Genomic DNA, 21,629 nt, shown 5'->3' with positions numbered 1-21,629 from the left:
GTTGGGGCGCCTCTCCTCGCCCAGAGGTGCATGGATTTCTGTCTTTCTCTTCCAAAGAAGGCAATCTAATCACGTGGATCTCGGGATCCACATATCATAGTTGATTTTGATGTCTTTTGAATAAAATGTAAGTTTTAGTTACATTTTAGTCATCTGAAAAGTTTTAGTGTTAGTTTAGTTCTAGGGTTTGGCTGATTTTGTCATGTATTTTGTATAAATAAATTGAGCAACTGACAAAAAATGCCTTTTCATAAAAAATAAGTCAGCTGGGCAAAACATTAGCATTATATGTGATAAAGGCCATCATAACATGTATTATACATTTGTTTAATAGCTGTGCATTAGTTTTTTGTATTGATTTAACTTGATTTATTAACTTGTCATTGACAACTGAGATTGTTTTCACCTGGCATTTACCCTGAGCAGTCACCATGTGACTGATGTGATTGTGTCATATCAGATGTAAGGCATTGCACCATACACCACCACAACAACCATAGACCAATCAAAGCAACTGTTTTATGTCAAGTACAGCAGTGGCAAGAATCATGTGTATCCATTGGCTGCTAAACTTTAAAGAGCAAGGAGCTAATTGGCTAAAACCTAAAGTGGCCCGTTTTAGCTGATAAGGTGGCCCAAATTACCTGAAAACTGCTAATCAAGAAATTGTGTGACAGCTGATGTTTCAAAAGCTGTAGGATCAAAACAATATTTTCGATACATGGACGATATTGGTTCATTCATGGCGATACGATACGATTCGATTCAATGATTTTAAATCGATATAGTAACTATTTAGCAAAGAAATTAAATCTGTGTGAAAGGTGTGGATAGTGCAGGTTTTTAAGGGAAACATGTATTATTATGGATATAAATAAAATAAGTAAACACAGTGATTATCTGCCAAATACATGGACATTGTATGTAGACAAACCTGCACCTTGAACCCAGAGATTACACACATTTATCTATAGACCAGTGTAGCTATTATGGAAAGGAAAAGTAATTAAACCCCTCCTTTTAGTTTTTCTTCTTAAAAATGCTAAATACAATGCACACGTAGGTAGTATCGATACAATCGATTCTTTACACTGCCGATTCGATACGATGCAAAATAAAACGATACGATTCGATTTTAGCTGTTTTCATTTCGATATACTTCGATTTTTTAAGTTAAAAACGATATTTCGATACAGTTACTATATCGTTACACCCCTACTTATTAATCATAAAAACACAATTCAGTGTCACACATTGCTTTTTCCTAGTTTCCAAGGCCAATTACCAAAAAGCGTCCCAAATTACCTGACTTCACCCTATGTTTATAAATGGCAGTGGTACGGCCACTTGTACATGCATGTTTAAAATAAAAGCATGACTATATGAATCTATTATTTTTATAGCTTAGTACTGAATGCACAATAACATGGTATGTTTATACGCATGAATTGTATACATAAATATACAATATATGTTGTAGCCCCACCCCCACCCTATGTGGTAGGGGGTCCCTGCTCCATATCCCCATCAGTTTGGGGGTCCCTGGCCTGAAAACGTGTTATAATAATCAATGACCACCTGCTTCTAACCACTTACAGTACTGCAGCAACCACTTTTCACTTTTTGTACAGTACCAAATGTGAGGAGGCTACACAGGCCTTCCTGTGTCCTTCACGTTTCTCTATTAATCAGAACATATCCTCCCCCTTTCTGTGGGAAAGAGAAATTACATGAATAGAGAGTGCTGCAGCATACAGTATTTATATTAAGTTTGACGTGTGTGTGTGTGTGTGTGTGTGTGTGTGTGTGTGTGCGTGTGTGCGCGTGCGTGTGTGTACGTGTCACTACCAGGGTGTGTGATGAATGCTGTTAGTGTTCCTCTCCGGGGACTTTGGGGCCACTGTCCAGGTGTGCTGCCTGGAGCTGAACGATCGAATGGTATATGTTTCATATAATGCGCTGAAACTGCGGCTGTAATTCTTTGATGTGGAACAAATGGGGAATGTTGTGTGTGTGTGTGTGTGTGTGTGTGTGTGTGTGTGTGTGTGTGTGTGTGTGTGTGTGTGTGTGTGTGTGTGTGTGTGTGTGTGTGTGTGTGTGTGTGTGTGTGTGTGTGCGAGTGCGCGCCATGCACATGCACAACAACCCCCATGGGACTGTAGGCTATGCAGTTTCAAACACGTTCCTCATATTTCTCTATGTTGTTCGAGAACCTATGAACGTCAACTCATGCGTCACAAAACTATACACAGCATAAGATCTGACTGTAGGAAATGGACCATGTTCCTATAATGTCCATCTGCTTTAGTTCAAGAATGAATACAACCAACAAAATGTCTAACAAACCGCGACAGCTGCAGCAACAGTACGTACCTTGAATCAATTGACAATAGCTTCATGTGGTGCAAGATGTCTAGAGCTGCGTCTTTGTGTGCTCTGCTGCACAACGGTAGGCTTGAGTCCTACCACTTTGTGCGCTACAGTGAATTTAGGCTGGGAAGAGATGAAGGGAGGAACATGTTCCTCCGCTATTGCACTATACCCTTCTCTAAGCAAACCCTTTACGGCTTTAGAACAATAACTTAATCAATTGTGAATTTCCTTTCATTTTATCAGGCCCCGAAGCGCTTTGGAATTTCCTTCACTATTGCGCTGCTGCGGCTTCCTCCGTGGCTTTGGGCTTTGGTCTTGAGAGTCCAGATTGGTTTGATGGCCTAATCTGCAGCTCTATGAATGCAGAGCCTGGAGGAGTCCATATGAAAGAGCTATGTATAGAAACCTCCTCTCTATTCTGTTGCCCCATTTTTTTCTAAATAACACGCTCTGAGTCATTCTCCCACATCTTTTTCTCTTTTCCTCTCTATGTATGGTCCTTGTTTCCAGTGAGGCAGATGTCCTTGTTGGACTTTATTCCCCCCTCTCATTCCTATATGATGTGTAAGTAGTCACCACTTAGTGTGTTTGTGTGTGGCAGACACATTTGATAGAATTCTGGAGTGTGACTTAAATCCTATCATATAAAGCCTATTTTCTGTTGGACAGAGGGGTCATGCAAACCTGTGATCTCTGTCAGTTCATGTTGGCTCATCAGAATTGAAGGAAGTCGGACGCTGACAGTGACCACAGGGGCCTATGAAAAAATGGAACCCTCCATGCCACAGAGAAGATCGCAGATGGCAGCATTTGCACTTTCATAACAGCTGTAAAATAAACTGTGAAGTGGTACAGTAGCTATGAGGAAGTTGTGTTGTAATGTTTGTTTTTGGGTAACATGTCCTTGGTTCGAACTCCCTTTGGTTCGACAACCTAAACCTAACCTTAACCTTAGCCTCAGTAATACTATGCCTAAACCTAACCTTAACCCTAACCCCTAACCTCAGTAAAACTAACGCTGGTGAGTAGTTAACCTGCCGCCGCTGGTCCGATGTTCGGACCAACGGGAGTTCGAACCATGGGGCAGTCCCCTGTTTTTGGATTAGTTTCAAATGAGAAAGCCCACCCTGAAACAGAATTCACAGTATTCCTGTATAGGGATCGGAGAACTTCTCCATCAACATTCCTAATAAGTATATGACACCAGTACTAAATTATGTTGTCATATTGATGACATCAGGGTACTCCAAATGGGGATTTGTGGATTTTATTTCTAATTGTTTGTACCCGTCTGTGGCTTTCTTTTCCTTCTCTCAAGATTGCCTGTTATGAAAAACTACTTTTTGGCAAGATAATAACTTCTAAAGGTTACCTTCTAGGCCGAAATTCTCCTAAACCCATTTAGGTCTGACCTAAGTTTTCTGAAAAACAATATTATTCAAAAATTACCCTACAAAAACAATTATGTTGCTACATACTTTACATGTGGTGTAATACACTAAAATGTGTTCCCAGACGAGTCTCCCATTTGTCACGTACCAGGGAAAATGCATGGCAAAGAAAGGGCGTCCAATCCATGCATGAGTCACAGTTTAGTTATATAACTCTAATTAAGAAAAGGTAAAGCATGAAATGAACAACAAAACAAATGTGTGGATCGAGGGTACTGTGTGAGTGTGTTGAATTAAACAAACAAGGCTAAAGTGGTTAGGCCCCATAGAGGTGTAAGCTTGGGAACAGCATTGTGGGGGTGGAAAAAGAGAATGAGTCATGCAAAGCAAACCCTTATTATACTCTCCATAGACCCCTCAACCTGTTACACTAAAAACTATTATCTTCAGCTACCCATTTGTGGAAATAGTTGTGGTCCCATCTTTCATTTTGTATGAAGCTGTTTAACATTTTAAAACCACTCTTTCTGAATTAGTACAGTGACTAAAATATAAATTTAAAAAAAGACAACAAACCGTGGCAAAAGGTGTTTGTGATTGTTGATGCTGCTGGAGGGATTATACCAAAATTATTTGTGTGCACAGGCGTGTGCACACAAAGGGGGGCTGCAAAAAAAGGTAGTCGACGAATAGTTTTGGTCATAGTTTTATATTCAGTTTTAGTTACACTCAGAATTTTGCATTGTATTCCACTTTAGCCAGAAGGACCATCTCTCTGGGATCAAGTTAGTTTGGGTGTGCTTGTGGTCTATGTTTATGCATACATCAGAGAGAGAGAGAGAGAGAGAGAGAGAGAGAGAGAGAGTGTCTGTATTTTCTTCGATACTTACTTCATTAGGACTCTTACAAATTCTCGGAAATGCAGTGCTGCTTAGCCTGGAGATACCATTACTAATGCACAGTGGGGAGCATGTTGTTTGGACTAAAACAGGATGGAGAGAGTGGATCCCATTTGTTCACTTCACATTTATCTTCTTCTCGTTTACTTTCCATAGCTCAAGCCTCCGGCCTGTTTGGCGTTCAGGTCATTTGGTTTGGTTGAAACTGGATCTGAATTCGCCCTGCTTAAGTCACCATTATGCGTAATTTATACCCCGTCGCACGGTTTCCTGCAGGAAAAAGGCTTGGCCAGGTGGTAGGCTAGGGGGGACTTGGGCGTCCACTGCAGGTGCAAAATAAAATGTATTCATTATTTCATTCGATTAAATTAAGTCCTTTAATTTTGATTACTTCTTATTTTTGCCCTCAACATAGGAGAAGTTGCTTAAACAAACACAAATGCAAAAGTATAGTTTGTTTTGCACGTTTAGGAGGAATTTTGCATAATTTTCACCAGACTCTTGGCCGGGTGCTACAGATTTTAGGACAGGCGGCCCGCCTGGCCAATAAAGTACTGCAGGAAATCCTGCGTCGTATGCAGGTGTTGCACACCTGTGTTGCGTGATGAAAACTGCAGACAAGCATTGCAGGCCACACTGTGAAATCGTGTCGCACGATTTTGTCATATGACAAAGTATGAATCAGGCTTTAAATTCACAGCTTCAATATTGTGTGCACTTTGTGGGCTTGATGGACCAGTGATTGACTGTGTGATTATACAAGTTGATTAGATTAGCTGAGGTGATTACAGAGGTGGTTATGTGCAGCTAATCATGTGTGCAATGTCTTCCCAGAAGTCAGACTGTCAGTCAGACGACGCACCAGAGGAACAATTTCAACCCTGAAAAGGACTGTTAATTGGGAGAGACTTTAACCAGACTTTGTCATTTTACATTTACTACAACAAGACACTGACAGTAGTTATTTAGAATACCTACATGTTGTAGCTGTGGCACAATACACATGCATCAGTGCAGCACAGGGCATCATGCCTGGGGGGCACCAAACAGTGGGGAGAAAGTGAAAGAAGACTGAACTGTCGCTGCAAAAGCGCTGAAATCTAGAAGCAAAGGCTGTTGAAGGAGCGCTAAAACGGTGCTGCCACAGGGTCTCTCTAGTGGGACGTGAAGCACGGACCTCCCTAGGGAGACGCTTGGGAGGCATCAGTACTACACCCGAACCTACTTCTACTCCGAGTCTCTCACGGATGATTGAACTTCTCACCCCATTTCTAAGGGAGAGGCCGACCACCCGTCTGAGAAAACCCATTTTATCCGCTTGTATCCGTGATCTTATTCTTTCGGTCATGACCCACACTTCCTGACCATAGGTGAGAGTAGGAACGAAGATTGCTCGGTATATTGAGAGTGTGTGTGTGTGTGTGTGTGTGTGTGTGTGTGTGTGTGTGTGTGTGTGTGTGTGTGTGTGTGTGTGTGTGTGTGTGTGTGTGTGTGTGTGTGTGTGTGTGTGTGTGTGTGTGTGTGTGTGTGCGTGCGCGCGTGCGCGCGCGCGCGCGTGCGTGCGTGCGTGCGTGCGTGCGTGCGTGCGTGCGTCAGCATTACTTGCAAAATGCTGCCATGCCCACATGTGTAATAGGTATTAAAAAGTATTATTCTACCAATAAGCAGTGGTGATTGTCAGCACCTGGAAGTGTACACTCACACGACCCCACACATACACTGACACAAACCCACCACGCACTGACACAATCTCCACACACACACACGTAACAGTGCTTTAAAGTAGAAGTCGAGGTAGAATCCAACGACCCAGGAGGGGTAGTGCAGCTCAGCACTAACAGTGGAGGACAGTAGATTACGTCGTTAGAGGAACACATCCAGAGTTATAGTCACAGAATATAAATGTCACGCGAGGCGAATCGCATGAGTCGTCATTTTCCTCCTCTAGCCTCCTATTAAAAGAAATCTGTGGTGCGTGTAAGGCTGGTCCTGACAAGAAGAGGAGGAGGCTGGGGAGGAGGAGGAGGGGGAGGGGGTGATCTTTGTGGTACAGACGGAGGAAGGAGACTGTGAGTGCGAGAGAGAGGTAAAAAGAACTATCTTTCTCAGTCACCTGTCTCGTGTCACACCCACTGTGTCACGCACGTTCCATTTCATTTATTCTCTTCAACTGGGCCCCAGGGGGTAGAACACTTTAAAATCCCCACCCCCACCTCCCTCCCACGCAGGCACAGAATCAATTCAGTACCATTCATTGTGCTAAAGTGTTTTTATTTCCTATGCCGACCTGCTTCTCCCATGGTTATACTGTACTACACGACAGATTGTTTTGAAATGAGGTCCCCAAAGGATGGTAATAAATGTGGTTGTGGGTGGTTTAGATGGGGTGTTTTGTTATTAAAGACACAATGCAGAACTTATTTTAAATTAAATACATTTTATTCTAACCATAATAGGTACCATATATGGTAGACCAGGGGTGCCCATATGATTTCTGGGGGCTCGATCTGCTATTTTAACAATATTCATCTGTGGAAGTGAGTCAAACTAAAAGTAATGCCTCATCTCTACAATTCCAAGTTCTTGTCAGGGTCCCCTGTTCAAATATGATTACGTATATTGGGGGTCGCAGCCTGAAAAGGTAGAGAACCACAGTGATAGAGAGTGTTATAATAGAATAACATTAGCAAATATGCAGATGTGGTTTGAGGTGTTCTCCCTGCTCATCCATTGAGCCCTTTTTGACCCTGGTAGGATTCCTGCTGACTAATAAATGGCAATAAAGTTATTTGAAGCGACTTGAAGCAAAACTTTATTTTATTGCAATTACGTGATTGTAGGATTGTAGTGTTCAAATTGAACATCTCCAAAACTCAAGTGATGTTCATAAACTCAACACTACATGCACCAATCACCGTGGATGGTAACTCACTCGACTATGTTGATGAGTTAACTGGAAGTCTTCTCAGTAAGGACAATGCTTACAGCAGGGACATCGGTATAAGGCTCGGGAAAGCAACACGTTTGCCTGCCTCCAGACCATCTGGAAATCTAAACATTACAGCCTAAAAACCAAGATCCAACTGTATAACAGCAATTTTAAGTCCGTTTTTAGTTGTCTCTATTGACATCTGCAATGTGGACGCTTTTGTGTTTCATGCATTTTGTGTAAGCAATAAGAAGTTGAAAGGATGAACAGAAGTGGATGTAGGGGTGGGGGTTGCGGTGGGCTTTGAAGGACGTGCCACTAACATGAAGGAGAAGCTATGTGGGAAGTGAGAGACATATTGGTAACAAAATAACAGCGTTGGTGGCATCACCGGGGCCGTGGGGGCGGACAACCTGCACTGCACTGCAGCCCGGGAAGAACAGCCTGTATGCAGCCTCCATACCCAAACAAACCAACACATCCTTTAGTGGGTTCCCATGTAGGCTACTCCCATCATGTACTCACATGTTTTATTTAAGTAAGAGTATCAATACTGCAACGTACAGTAGAAATACTCTGCTACAAGTAAAAGTCTGGTATTCATAATGTAGTTGAGTAAAAGTACAAAAGTATTGGTATCAAAATGTATGTAGAGTGCCAAAAGAATGTCAAAATTCTGTATTTGGATCCCCTTTAGCTTCTGCTGCTGCAGTCACCAGTCTTCCACCAGCTCACAACGTGATGCATTGTGAGCTTGTAGACAGGCAATTTTTTTATCAAAGACATTTTGTTGTTGAAATAAAAAAGGAGTGCACTTAATATAGAGCCCATTTGGTGATAGATATTGGTCCCTGCTCTTTTCAGTCTGGCCGTCTTCGCACACTGCATGTGTATTGTGTACTGTCTCGGGTACTATTAGGTGTTCACTGCACTTTGGTGTCTAGCCTGCACAATAGGCTACCCGCTTCGCATACAGACCACTAATCTCAACTTCTTTACTAGCAACAGCGCAGACAAAAATAAATGTTCTCCTTCATTTATGTTTTGTTTTTTGTTTTATTTTGTATCTGTTAAATCCTGTGCTTGCTTATATAACTGATAATAAATGTATAAAAGGAAAAAATCCAATAAACAGATATTCAAGAAGGCTATGATATCTCTAACTGTCCAAGAGTGTTATGATGCACATTAGTTACAGTATATGGAGATTATGGTGAAGTGATACTTTAAAATACGTGGAGAACACACTCAAGACACATGGAAAACGGAATGTAAGCAATGAACAACAGAGAAAAGCCACATGTTCGCATGAGATTGAATATCATAACTGACATTGCAGCCAAGCTATTCTTCAACAATAGTTGAAGAAACACACGCACGCACGCATGCACGCACGCACGCACGCGCGCACACACACACACACACACACACACACACACACACACACACACACACACACACACACACACACACACACACACACACACACACACACACACACACACAAACACGCACGATCTGAGAGAGAAGTGTGCCATTGTGTGTTGCTGAGTTTATACGAGCAGTGGGGAATTGATAACCAGATATTGTCACTCAGTTAATTATGAGTGACATTGAAATCCTTGGAGAGACAGAAAGGCCAGAGTGCTGTCTTCTTTATAGCTGAAAACAACATCAACAGGATGATGATGATGAGGAGGATTTTAACAGATGCGTATTGCGTACACTTCCAATCACTAGTTGTAAGTCTTCTTTCAATCACCATGATATGCGTTTTGTTAGATTATGTTATTTTAAAGTTGATGATAGCATATGCTATAGGAAGGGTGTGGCTAGCTTGATTGACAAGCTCCCAGAACCAATAGCATTTATTGACCCAACCCAGACTCTGTCCCAATGAATAGCATTTATTTCCGTGACGGATTTTAGGACCACATGTAGAAGAATCCATGCTCCACAAACATACAGTATACATAATGTACATATGTTTGTTACATACGGTACATACATACCGGTACATACATACAAACATACATACATACATACATACATAGTTACATACATGCATACATACATACAGTATACCCGTATACACAGACATACAGTACAACTCAGTATATCCGGGTATATTTATTGCCAGCAGTGGCTTCCCTCTGCTTTTCTAAGTGAATATTCCAGACTGACCTGACGTTTTTTGAGGGGTTATTGGATGGATGCCCAGGCTGTTGGCACGGCAACCCAGAGTCTAATCATCTACCGAAGCGGCTCACTGATCACCCTTGGACTGGAAGAGCGAGAGGTGTGTGTGCGTGTGTCTGTGTCTGTGTGTGCGTGTGCGTGTGCGTGTGTGTGTGTGTGTGTGTGTGTGTGTGTGTGTGTGTGTGTGTGTGTGTGTGTGTGTGTGTGTGTGTGTGTGCGCGTGCGGATGACAGCAAGTAAAGAGAGGTCTTTAATCTTAAAATACAGCAGAGCAGACAGTATTTTGATTTTAGAATTTGTCCTGCAAAAATGCAACAGTTTTGGACTGCATATAGCTTAGAATTTCTACAGTTTAGCACTCTAACGCTTTCGTCCTATGTTCATAATTTGTTTTTGCTGCATGTACTGTATATATCTTCTGTACTGTACATTATTTTTTCAGTATTATTTACTCCTGCTGAAACATACATTGTTACACATAGTACAACACACACACACACACACACACACACACACACACACACACACACACACACACACACTTTCTTTTCTTGCAGTCCTATTATACGTTTATTTAATGTTTCCCACAGATAGTGATGCATGTAGAGACCTGCAGATGGCTTCCTCTGAATGAGAGGTGGCTGAATGAGAAATTGGAAATCAATACTGTAATTCAGCATTTGAGTCTCAATCGGATAAGCGCTCACTGTTGATGCATTCATTCAATACAATCCTGTGTTGAATCCCGTGGGGCTTTATTGCATTCATGATATTACCACGTTTTGGGGTTGTGCACAGAATACAGTGTACAGCCTTGAGCTATGGCAGAAAACAATGTGCATTTAGTTCCCATCCATCTCAATTAATAGGTGTTAAACTGTGAGAGAGAGGTTTTGTGTGATGCGCATGTGAAGAGAAGAGAAATTAATTCTTCAGCCATTAGGGAGAAGATCAAATTAGAAAGAATCACCAGATGTTAGACAGTGCCAACCAAAGTCCTGACAGGTGGTCAGGTAGTGTAAAGTAACTAAGTACATTTACTTAAGTACAGTACTTAAGTACAGTACTTAAGTACAATTTTGAGATATTTGTACTTTACTTGAGTATTCCCAACACTTTTACATCTACTCCACTCATTCTCAGATCCAAATATCGTACCTTTACTCCACTACAATTATTTGAAAACTTTAGTTACTAGTACTTTGCAGATATAGATGATTATTGGTATATTATAAAACATACATTAATCCACTTTAGCCCTATATTATACCTGCATGTAGGCTGTTTGAAAATAGCCGATATACAAGCTCACAACGCGTTGTGAGCTCGTAGATTTTCAATCATTTTGTACTTTTTTTGGTACTTTATATTTTGATGCTAATACTTTTGCACATTTTGAATTCCGGACTTTTACTTGTAATAGAGTATTTCTATACTGCAGTATTGATACTTTTAGTAAAAAATGTGAGTACTTTTTCCCCCACTGCATGTGGTGTTCAAAAATAGATAAGCGAGCGTGGGCCAATATACTGTAGCTGACAGCGTATTCTGTTTATTGTGCTTTTGCAAAGCACAACAGAAGAAAGACATTCAGATCTAATATAGTAACATCATATACAATGTATGATGTCTTGCTGTTTGATAATTTTGCTAAGAGATATACGTTATTGCGACCGTAGGTCGCAGTTAACTATGAAAGCCGGCACATTGATTGATTGATTGATTGATTGAAGACTTTATTAGAAGTTTGCATAGGAAAAGGTACAGTTTCATGACGGTACAGTTCACTGGTACAAGGTCTACTAAAAGGAGATCCATGAAAAGACTAAGCTTATTTCCACAGGAAACCATTTAAGTCTCATATAACATTGAATGACAGACGAATAGAACACAGTACTATGCAGTAGATATGTAAAGAAAAGAAAAATGAGAGAACAAAAAAAAGAGTCTAAACAGTAAGTAAGTAAGTATATACAAAGAAGGGGCAGGGGAGGGTAGGGTTGGGCTAGGTTAGTTTTTTTTACCAGTTGCGAACGGCTGCTGCCTGTAAGTGGTTTTTCAGGGCAATTTTAAAGGATGCTAGTGATCCACACTCCTTTATATGGCCTTCGGTGTTTATAAAGTATTTTGACAGGTACTTGGGTATCATAGTGGTGTAGTGTATCTTGTACACCAGGCCCATTGCAAGTTGCTGTACTCTGTCATCTACTCTGAGCCACCCCACTCTTAACTGGTGAGTAGGGGTGAGGTATGTCTGATAGGGAAGGTTAAGCAGGACCCTAATTAGTTTATTTTGGGCTGTTTGGAGTTTAGTTTTCAGGGCTTGTGGGTACCATACGTGGACTCCGTAGTCAAAGAGGGGCTGGATTATTGCACCAGCTATGGTCTTCAGTGTGTTAGAATTGACCATTGGGGCGATCCTCTGTAGGAAACGAGTTCGTTGGTTGATTTTATTTATTACTTTAGAAGTCATCTTTTCACTGGAAAGATTAGCTTCAAGGATACATCCTCAGTAAGAGATTTCGTTTTTTCGTGTTATGACCTTGTCACCCACTTTGATTGTGAAGTTATCGACTTTTTTGAGGTTATGATTTGATCCAAAGAGGATGGACTCAGTTTTCCCCAGGTGAATTGATAATTTGTTGTCATTAAGCCATGTGCAGATCTTACTTAGTTCAGAGTTAAGTGTCTTTTCAACCTGCAAGTGGTCCTTGCCCGAGACTAGGAGAGCCGAGTCATCCGCGAACAGGAACAGGTTGCAGTCACAAGCAGATGCCATGTCGTTCACATATATTAGGAACAACAGAGGTCCCAGTATGCTACCTTGAGGAACACCACAGCTTACTGGGAGGGGGGGGACAGGGTACCGTTAATCTCCACCACCTGTTCCCTCCCCACCAGGTAAGATTGCATCCAACGCACTGCTGCGCTGTCAAGACCGATGGCTTGTCCGTGTGTATCTCTGTAGGTCACGCCTGACACTGTGGTTCCCCTGACACATCACTGTGACATCACAGGTCTATGGGTTTGTCGCTCTGACATCATGTAACTGGTCCGATATACATCACAGGCCAGATGGCAAAGAATGGCGCCCTGAGGCCTCCTGCAGATTCTTTCCAAAAATCGGTACACATTATCTCTACAATCAAGATGGATCTGTCCGATTTTTCATATTTCACCCTGATTGGCTAAGATTGTCTTCTACTACCTGGTGGTGACCTGTGCTTCAAGGACCACAGTTCTATTAATAACTTTTTTCAATTATTCAGATAATTCTTATATTTTCTATATGTAAACGAATCAACATGAAAAAAGTTTTTGAACAGTACCTTTTTCCACCACTGCGGTTCATGTATCGTAAGTGCTTCAAATCATGAGGATTACATTTTGGGAACTATACAATAATGTTTGGAACTACTGGTCGCCCAATCATGGCAAGCGTTACTTCTGTGTTCTTGTTATCTCTGAGCACACCAAAACAAAAACTTCAAATCAACTGTAAATTTGTTTCAGTAAAATATTATTGATTATTGAACATTACGTATATGAATATTCTTTGTTTAGAACTTAAGTCTATGGGAGTGTCTTAACTCTCACTTTCTGAACAGCTCTGGGTGGAGGCATCAATACTTTGGCTCCATCACACATTCACACACACACTGAACAATAAAGACCATCAAAATCCCAGTTTGCTGGGGAGGCTCAAGTACACTTTGTCCCATCGATTTAAGCTACCAGAACTCTCCGGCTGGACCTTGGGCAGAAAAACACAAATCGAGCGTATTGATCTGCACCTATCCAACGACGCAGATGGATGCTGTTATTTATCGCACTCCAGAGAGTGGTACCCTATCAAATATGAATATATGTCTGTTTTGAATGGACGTGGCAGACAGCAGGGTACTGACAGCCAGTTAATCAATACGGCACATCTGACTGGAGTAGACTAGAAAACACTACTTGGAGGAGACAGGACTGTAACTACGGAAATTTATGAAGCCCAGCGATTCCAAACCGGTGGGCCTGGTCCCACCGGTTGGCTGAGAGGGTATCGCAATTGGGTCCTCAAGAAATTGGCTAAACACAGAAAGATTTTTTTTCTTCTTTTTTTTTGTTTCAAATATTTTTATTGTCAAGCATCGCATAAAGATAAACATTTTCAAATCAGACACCAGTGCTTCCTTATTCTTTAAACAGAAATACATACCATACACACATCAAAAAAAGAAAATACAATTAGCCCTATTCACGGCCCGCCCACTCAGCATCCCCCTGGTGCTGAAGTCACGTTTTGAAGGGTAAAACCCTGCTAAAAGCCCATAGAGTTGACACAGAAATCGCAAATTTAATGCAATTTCCCAATAGTAAAGTATAAAATACGGCTAGCATGATCAAGAACACAAGATAGTAAAAGGCACAAAGCATTATAATTTACTTTACCGTTCGGAATAATGATTTGTTGACTTTAAGTCCAGCTATTTCTGTTATAGTTTCCCCTTCTAAACTGACGTCAGCACCAGGAAGTTGCTGAGAAATTTGCAGAGTGGGCGGGCTGTGAATAGGGCTAATACAGTAAAAGAGAACAAATATTCTAAATGTACATTTCTCATAATTGTTAACAACCAAGGCTGCTTTGCATAACCAAAAGTGAACATTCAAAACCAAATAAAGTAAAATCAACAACCCCCCCCTCCCCTGAAGTGCTGCTCCCAGTTACACACAAAACTGCAAAAAAATAAAAATAATAATAATAATAAGGGTAATAATAATAATAATAATAAATACAAAAAATAACTTTTATTGACTATTGAATTTTAATGACATTAATATAAAAAATACCATGGCATTTTTGTCTTTAAAACTGTGATGGTGATAAATAAGAACTTAAAGTAGGCCTATGCTTAATATACACACACACACACACACACACACACACACGTGTGTGTGTGTGTGTATATTTAAAAATATAGCAGATGAGTCTGGCCCCATGCGGTAATGATTGTATTTCCCTGTCCCTGAAGGTGTGGGGCACCAATCAGGGCCCAGTATGCAAATGTGGGGCAGTGTTTCACCAGAGGCATTTTTTTTAATGCCGCCCCTTGGAAATGCAGGTTCCACACAGAGATTCAGACTAATCTATACACAGTGATAGACTGGCCATGCCAGGCTATAAATAATTTAGCACTAATGCCAAACTGAAATATCGATTGCATCTCAGACATGCCTGTACTAACTGGATTTTTACAATTAATTTATTGATAGTAAAGGTAGAAAAGAAACAGGGAGGGAGACGGGGAGTAACATGCAGCAAAGGCCGTCGGGATCGAGACTCGAACCCGTGACACGCTGTCAGGCATCAGAGCGTACAGTATGTGGTATGCGCCTGGACCGCTATGTGTTATGTGCCTATTGCTACTTGAGCAATTTGTTGTGGTCAGAAGTGTTTATTTTTTTATGTTTTTCATGATCTGTTATTGGTTGTCATTGTACACACATCCATGCCAATTGGTTGTCCCACACAAGCCACCGTAGTCTGCTAAACGGATGTCATACTGTTTTGCCAAGTCCCTGAAAAGACATGCACGCAGTGATTGTAGAGTCACTTTGATTAGCAGTTGTGTCGAATGCTCACCCCAAAGCATGATTTAGGTACGACTTCAATGTGTTCAAACTACAGCGAAAAGAGAACTGTATAGGGCAGACATAGTACAGAGAGAGAGGGAGAGTTACGTCCCTATAGCATAGACTCCCATTGTAAGAATGGAATGTGGAGGTTCCCCACTTTGTGGCGAGATCAAACCGTGACGCGACTCTCTCTCTATGTTTGCTCAAACGTATGTTGGTGCCTCATTCTGAATGTGTATGGTATGCTAATCAACAGCATTACAGTATTGCATATGCATACAGATTTGCCGTTTCAAGTCTTCATGCTCTACTCATTTCCTGAACAATTTTCTGCAAATGCATTTTTCCACAGGTTTCTTTCCCTCTTGAAAAGTTGAATCCACCTTCATAGGTAGATTTAAACTTCAAAGTCAGAGAAGGTCATAAAGATATGCCAATCCACTGGACATCAACCGTCGGCAAGACGTGTGAAGTTTTGAAATATGGCACATCTGTATCATTAGCAGCTCTCCTTGAACATTAATTAGTCATCAATAGTAATTCAGCAATCCATCCATCTCCGTACAGTGATGCATGAATTCCATCCCATTCCCAGATCTTGATTTAACCACCCTATATAGTAGTATCCCTATTCTGGGAGAACCATTTGCCAATGGCAGATCTACAAGCTCACAATGTATTGTGTGTTTTCTGTGAATACAGTATAATATGTAAAGGGCCTTGGGGATTTGGTCAACCTTTAGTGACTACTTTATTTTGTAGATTCTGATTATTATTACAAAACATACAGTACATTAACCACTTCAGCCCCTATACATTTCGGCCATTTGAAAATAGCCGATCTACAAGCTCACAATGCATTGTGAGCTTGTAGATCGGCTATTTTCAAAAGATTTGTAAACATATGAAAACTTTTGGTACTTTAAGTACATTTTGATGCCAATAGCTTTGAACTTTTACTCAAGAACATTTTGTATTCTGGACTTTACTTGTAACAGAGTATTTCTACTTTCCAGTATTGATACTTTTACTTTTTCCACTGACTGTATTTGACATCACAGTATCGTTGGAACTGCATGATACAATTATGCAATTATAATGCACCATATGCATTGTTCCTGTTTATTGATTGTAGCAAAACACAAATGACATCAGTCCTCTGGAGGCTTTAAAGCCAAGAATTCAAGCATGAATGATAAATAGATTATATTCATTCTAATAATCTTTGCATTTTGTGTTAGACCGTAAGTAATCCCATCTTCACACATACATCCCACATATGTGGCCATGTGTGTTGGTTTAAACATCACACACACAATACATTATGTGAACATGTATGTGTTATACACATGAGCATCATACAGTATATAATATGTGACCGTGTGTCTTGTTACATGTAAACATCATACAGTAACCATGTGTGTGGGCTACATACAGTAATAAAAATCACTTATCGCTTCTCCCTTCCTTAGACAGACAACAACACATTTTTTCCTGATGTGATTCCATTTTGTGGTACATTCTTGATTTGAAAAATAAAAGGAAAGTGGTTTGAACTACCATTTATACAGTAGCTTTAGTTTACCTAGCTCTGGTCCAGAGTGTTAGCGAGGTCTTTCTAATGCTCTGCCAGGAAGCAGGCTCAGATACAGGTCCAGGAATTCCACTGCCCTACGAGGGCTTGACTTTAGTAAAAAATATTTTTGTTTTACTCCACAGTGCCCCCTTTAAAAATTATGGTCAATGGTAAATGGTAAAAAAAAGTTTAGTTGCTCGCTGATTAGTATGTGAACGGTCACAGCTTGTCCGTATGTATGTATGTATCTCTGTCTATATAACGCCTGACACTGTGGTTCTGTGGGTTTGTCGCTCTGACATCATGCTCTGACGTCACTGTGATCGTGTGATGTCAGGGGAACCACTCTTAACAGAATGGGTTTGCCGCTCTGACATCACGCTCTGGCTTCACTGTGATGTCACACTAACAGAATCCCTTTATGCCCATACTGTATATGGAGTTCCCTGATGTCATCAATATTAAGCCCATATCTAACAGGACTTCATATGGGAATGCCCATATATGGAGGCCACATCGGGCACATACCACACTAACAGCTGGTTCTACAGACAGGGATCTCTGCATGTATGGGCATAAAAGGGTATGATGTCAGATGGCATAGACATCATAGGACTTTCACATAACGAATAACTGAGTAAGCATGCTGTACACCAAGTCACCGTTTGCATTTATTCACTATTTTGTTCTCCTGATGGTTCCATCCCTCTAATATGGTCTCGCTCTTGTGAGTCTGTGCCCATACTGTAGCCTACTGGTATATACAGTAGGCGTAGTTGGAGAACTGGATGTCCAGAAGTTATAGGCATATTTGACCGATATGCCCATATATGGACCCATAGTGGGCATACACTGATGACACCAGGGATATCCATATATCCAATCCAATCCAACTTGATAGAGTACATTTTAAAACGCGAGAAGCTTTTGTGTAACAGGTTCTTATGTAAAACGTTAATGCCCCCAGGCTCGCGATGCAGATACACTTAAACAACACTGAACTAAAGTTTGGCATGGATAGGGGCAAGGCTGGCGGAGATATGAATAGGGCAAAAGTGTGTTGTGTGGCGTGTGACGGACAGACAGACAGACAGACTGACTGACTGCCGGTGGATGTTTTGATAGTAACTGCGACCTGACGGTTGCAAAAACATACACACATATACTGCAACAGGTAGTGTGGGCACCAGTCTGACCTGTCGCCGCAGCTGGTTCCACAGTTTGGGCGCCTGACTGAAAAGGCTTGCCTCCCTCTTTATTTATACCTCGCCTTAGGGACGAAAAGCAAGAATTGGTCAGCTGACTCCAGTGATCTCAATGGAACATATAGTTTAAGAAGATCTGAAACAGTAACCGCTGCTAATCCATTTAAGGATTCAAAAACAAACAATGAATTCTTCAAATGGATCCTAAAACGTACTGGGAGCCAGTGGAGGGAGGCCAGAATGGGGGTGATGTTCACGTTTCCGAGTTCCAAAGCTGTGCAGCAACGTTTTTAACTAGCTGCAGACGAGAGAGGGAGGCTTGGATGATGCCGGCTTTGAGGGCGACTTGCCAGCACAGCAGTACCTGGTGTAAAAATCACAACCTCGGTTTTCCTTTCATTAAAATGTAAAAAGTTTAAGGCCATCCAGGCTTTGGTGTCCACAAGACATTCAAGCAGTGTTTAAGTGCATTGGCGTCATCTCTTTTCGGGTAGTATAAGATGTGGGCATAAAAGGGACACAGACAGACAGACGGGTTCAATAGGTTGTCTGACAACGGGTACAACGGGTATTGTATAACATGTGGGACAATTACATTTCCAACATGCATTGTTCTATACATCGAGTAGGCCGGCCCACCAGTCTATATGTAATAATAATACACAATGATCACTTTTTAGGAGGAGTGAGTGACCACACACATTTTCACATAACCTCCCAGCACAGGAAATCTCAATCGAATCGAATCTCTGGACAGAATCAGTTCTCCATAAGTTGTTCAGTTCCAGCTATTACGATACATTGCACTGCTTCCTGAACAAACAAACACATCCCCAATTAAATGGAACACGGATCCGGATGGACTCCAAAATCTCTGATTCGATAACGTTGTCTTATTTCTTTTTGACTGTGTTATTCTGTACATGGAAGTAAATATTGACACATACCAGGACAGACAAATAAACAGAGGACTAGAGGAGAGTCTCTATACACATGGCCAAACACACTGTATGCCTGCCTGCATACAACTGCCTTTCTCCCACTCTCTGTCAGTCAGACGCACGCACGCACGCACGCACGCACGCACTTACACATACTCTCTCTCTCTCTCTCTCTCTCTCTCTCTCTCTCTCTCTCTGTCAGTTCTTTTCTACACTGCGGCACCTCTGACACAACCATGACATGATTAACAGACTATTTGGTTACGTTTGTACACTTTCAGAGTTACACATGTGAAAGGTTTAGGGTTTTACTGTGTAAGTAGTAAAGAATAGGATTGTTTAATGTTCAAATAGCCTTTCAGGATCCAGGTTTTTCTTTTCACTTCACGGCATCATTGATGTTTTGAATTGGGCCGTGCCCCCGAGGCCATTACAACGCCTACTACAGTATGGGATTTAGGTTGCTTGAGCATTTTACTGACGCTAAATCACCCCGTTAGGCATTGATAACAAAGGCTGAAAGATTAGGCTCATTTCTGAGGGAATGGTTCTTGGTTGTGTGGGCGCAATATTGGACACATCATAAAAGCTTATGAATGCGATGTCAGCCATGACAGATAATGTTGGCTCAGTGGTGACAGCAATGGAAGAAAATGCATCAAATAAGAGCACTGTCTCTCTGGGTTCACATAAGTGCACTGTGGCTAGGTTCACATACACTCTAACATTTGGATAAACACACAGAGAAACTCAGGCGTCTTGGCCCCAGATGTTTTGTCCCACACATTGTGTCCATGTCACACTAAGCTAGCATTCACCGTTAGAAGAGCAGCTGAGGTCCCCACACCAGGGCACCAGGGACCATACTGTATGTACTGTATGATTGTGTCCACACAAAACTATGTTGAGCAAAGATCAGGGGACCACTCTGCAGGTGGTGCAGATTTTCAGGGAGAGTTGTGAGATTTTATGAAGGAACTATTATAAATGTGATGTTTTGTGCTGTTCTTACACTACACTAAAACAAGATTGTGGTGTTGATTCATCTGCCTACTGTAAGTAACAAAACTGCCAGAGCCAGTTCGTCCAGAGGTGTCATCAGTGGATCCAGTGTGTCTGCACTCGGCATCATTATTTATTTGTCAACTCCAGACACACTGCAGTAACAGAATGCGCTCAGTGTCAGTCAGGCTACCCCTAGTGTCCTCGGCATGCTCCCATTCACTGAACTGTGGCACCAGGCGCAAGTTATCAACATCAAACAGGTTTCGAGAAGCATCGGGCCAAGTAGTAGCAGAATCCCCACTTTAATCCCCTGCCATTTTACCTTGCTTAATCAAATCCAATTTGACATGCTGTAACTCCATTTTGGCCTTCTCCAGTTCTAACTCGGTGTCACATTTTGATATGTCATATTCCAGCCGTAACCAGAACTCTTCTGCTGTTCAAAATGACCACCTACGGATGACTGGAAAAGCTCTTATCCCTCTCTTATCTGACCCACATTTCCTTGGATTTCACCACAGCCTTCCCTGTTTTTTTTATCTTTTAAATTTGAATCATAGACTGTAAACATTTTGGATGGTGGAAAGCCATTGGTTTCTATGCTGCGCAAATTATTATTTTTTTGGCCGTTGTTGGCTGCCAACGGTCATGTGCAACCGCAGGGATACATGGGACATTGTCTTGAGCTTGCCGAAAATAAAGCACACGAAGAAGGATCATCACAAGCCTATTATCACAAGCCCCTCCTACAGCATACACAGCTGCTATAACATCAATTATAACATAAATTAGACCAAACGCTTATCATGGTGATTGAAACGAGGCTTTAAACTAGTGACAGGGAGGGCACGGTGGCGCAGTGGTTAGCACTTCGCCTCACAGCTAGAAGGTCGTGGGTTCGATTCCCGCCGGGGGATGCTGTGGGCACTGGCGGCGTGTTCCTCCCTCCGCGCCATCAGCGCCCACACCCTAGGTGGGGTTGGCGATAGGGCCTTTCTGTGTGGAGTTTGCATGTTCTCCCCGTGTCTCCTAGGGTTGATACCCTCACAAAAACATGCACGTAATCCTGGTCTCAATAATGCCTCCACCTGGCCAGCCGGGGCGCCTGATGGAGGGGAAAGGAACTGGTTGGAATAACGTGTTCCTTCCACGCGCTACGTCCAAACCAGGGAAATCTCCACTATAGAGACACACGGGCGCCTACAAATTCACGCCCCCTATTGTGACAGCGACCCCACTTCGGATAAGGGAGAAGGGTGCACTGCAGCTGCCAATGCAATCCTAATGAGAGTCATCATGAAATATCATAATTTCAGTGGTTGACTACTGAGGCCATAGCGATTTTCTTTTGTGTTCTAATAAAGTGTCCCATGAGTTGAATTTTGCCTTTTTAAAGTGGCATATCTGTCATCTTGATACACTACCTACAATATACTTTAATATACTTCATCTGTGAGTCAAAAGTGCTAGCATTGGAAATCTTAAG

Source organism: Nannobrachium achirus, assembly GCF_963921795.1.
Source record: "Nannobrachium achirus genome assembly, chromosome: 23".
NCBI lineage: Eukaryota > Metazoa > Chordata > Actinopteri > Myctophiformes > Myctophidae > Nannobrachium > Nannobrachium achirus.
This window is presented reverse-complemented; position numbering follows the sequence as displayed.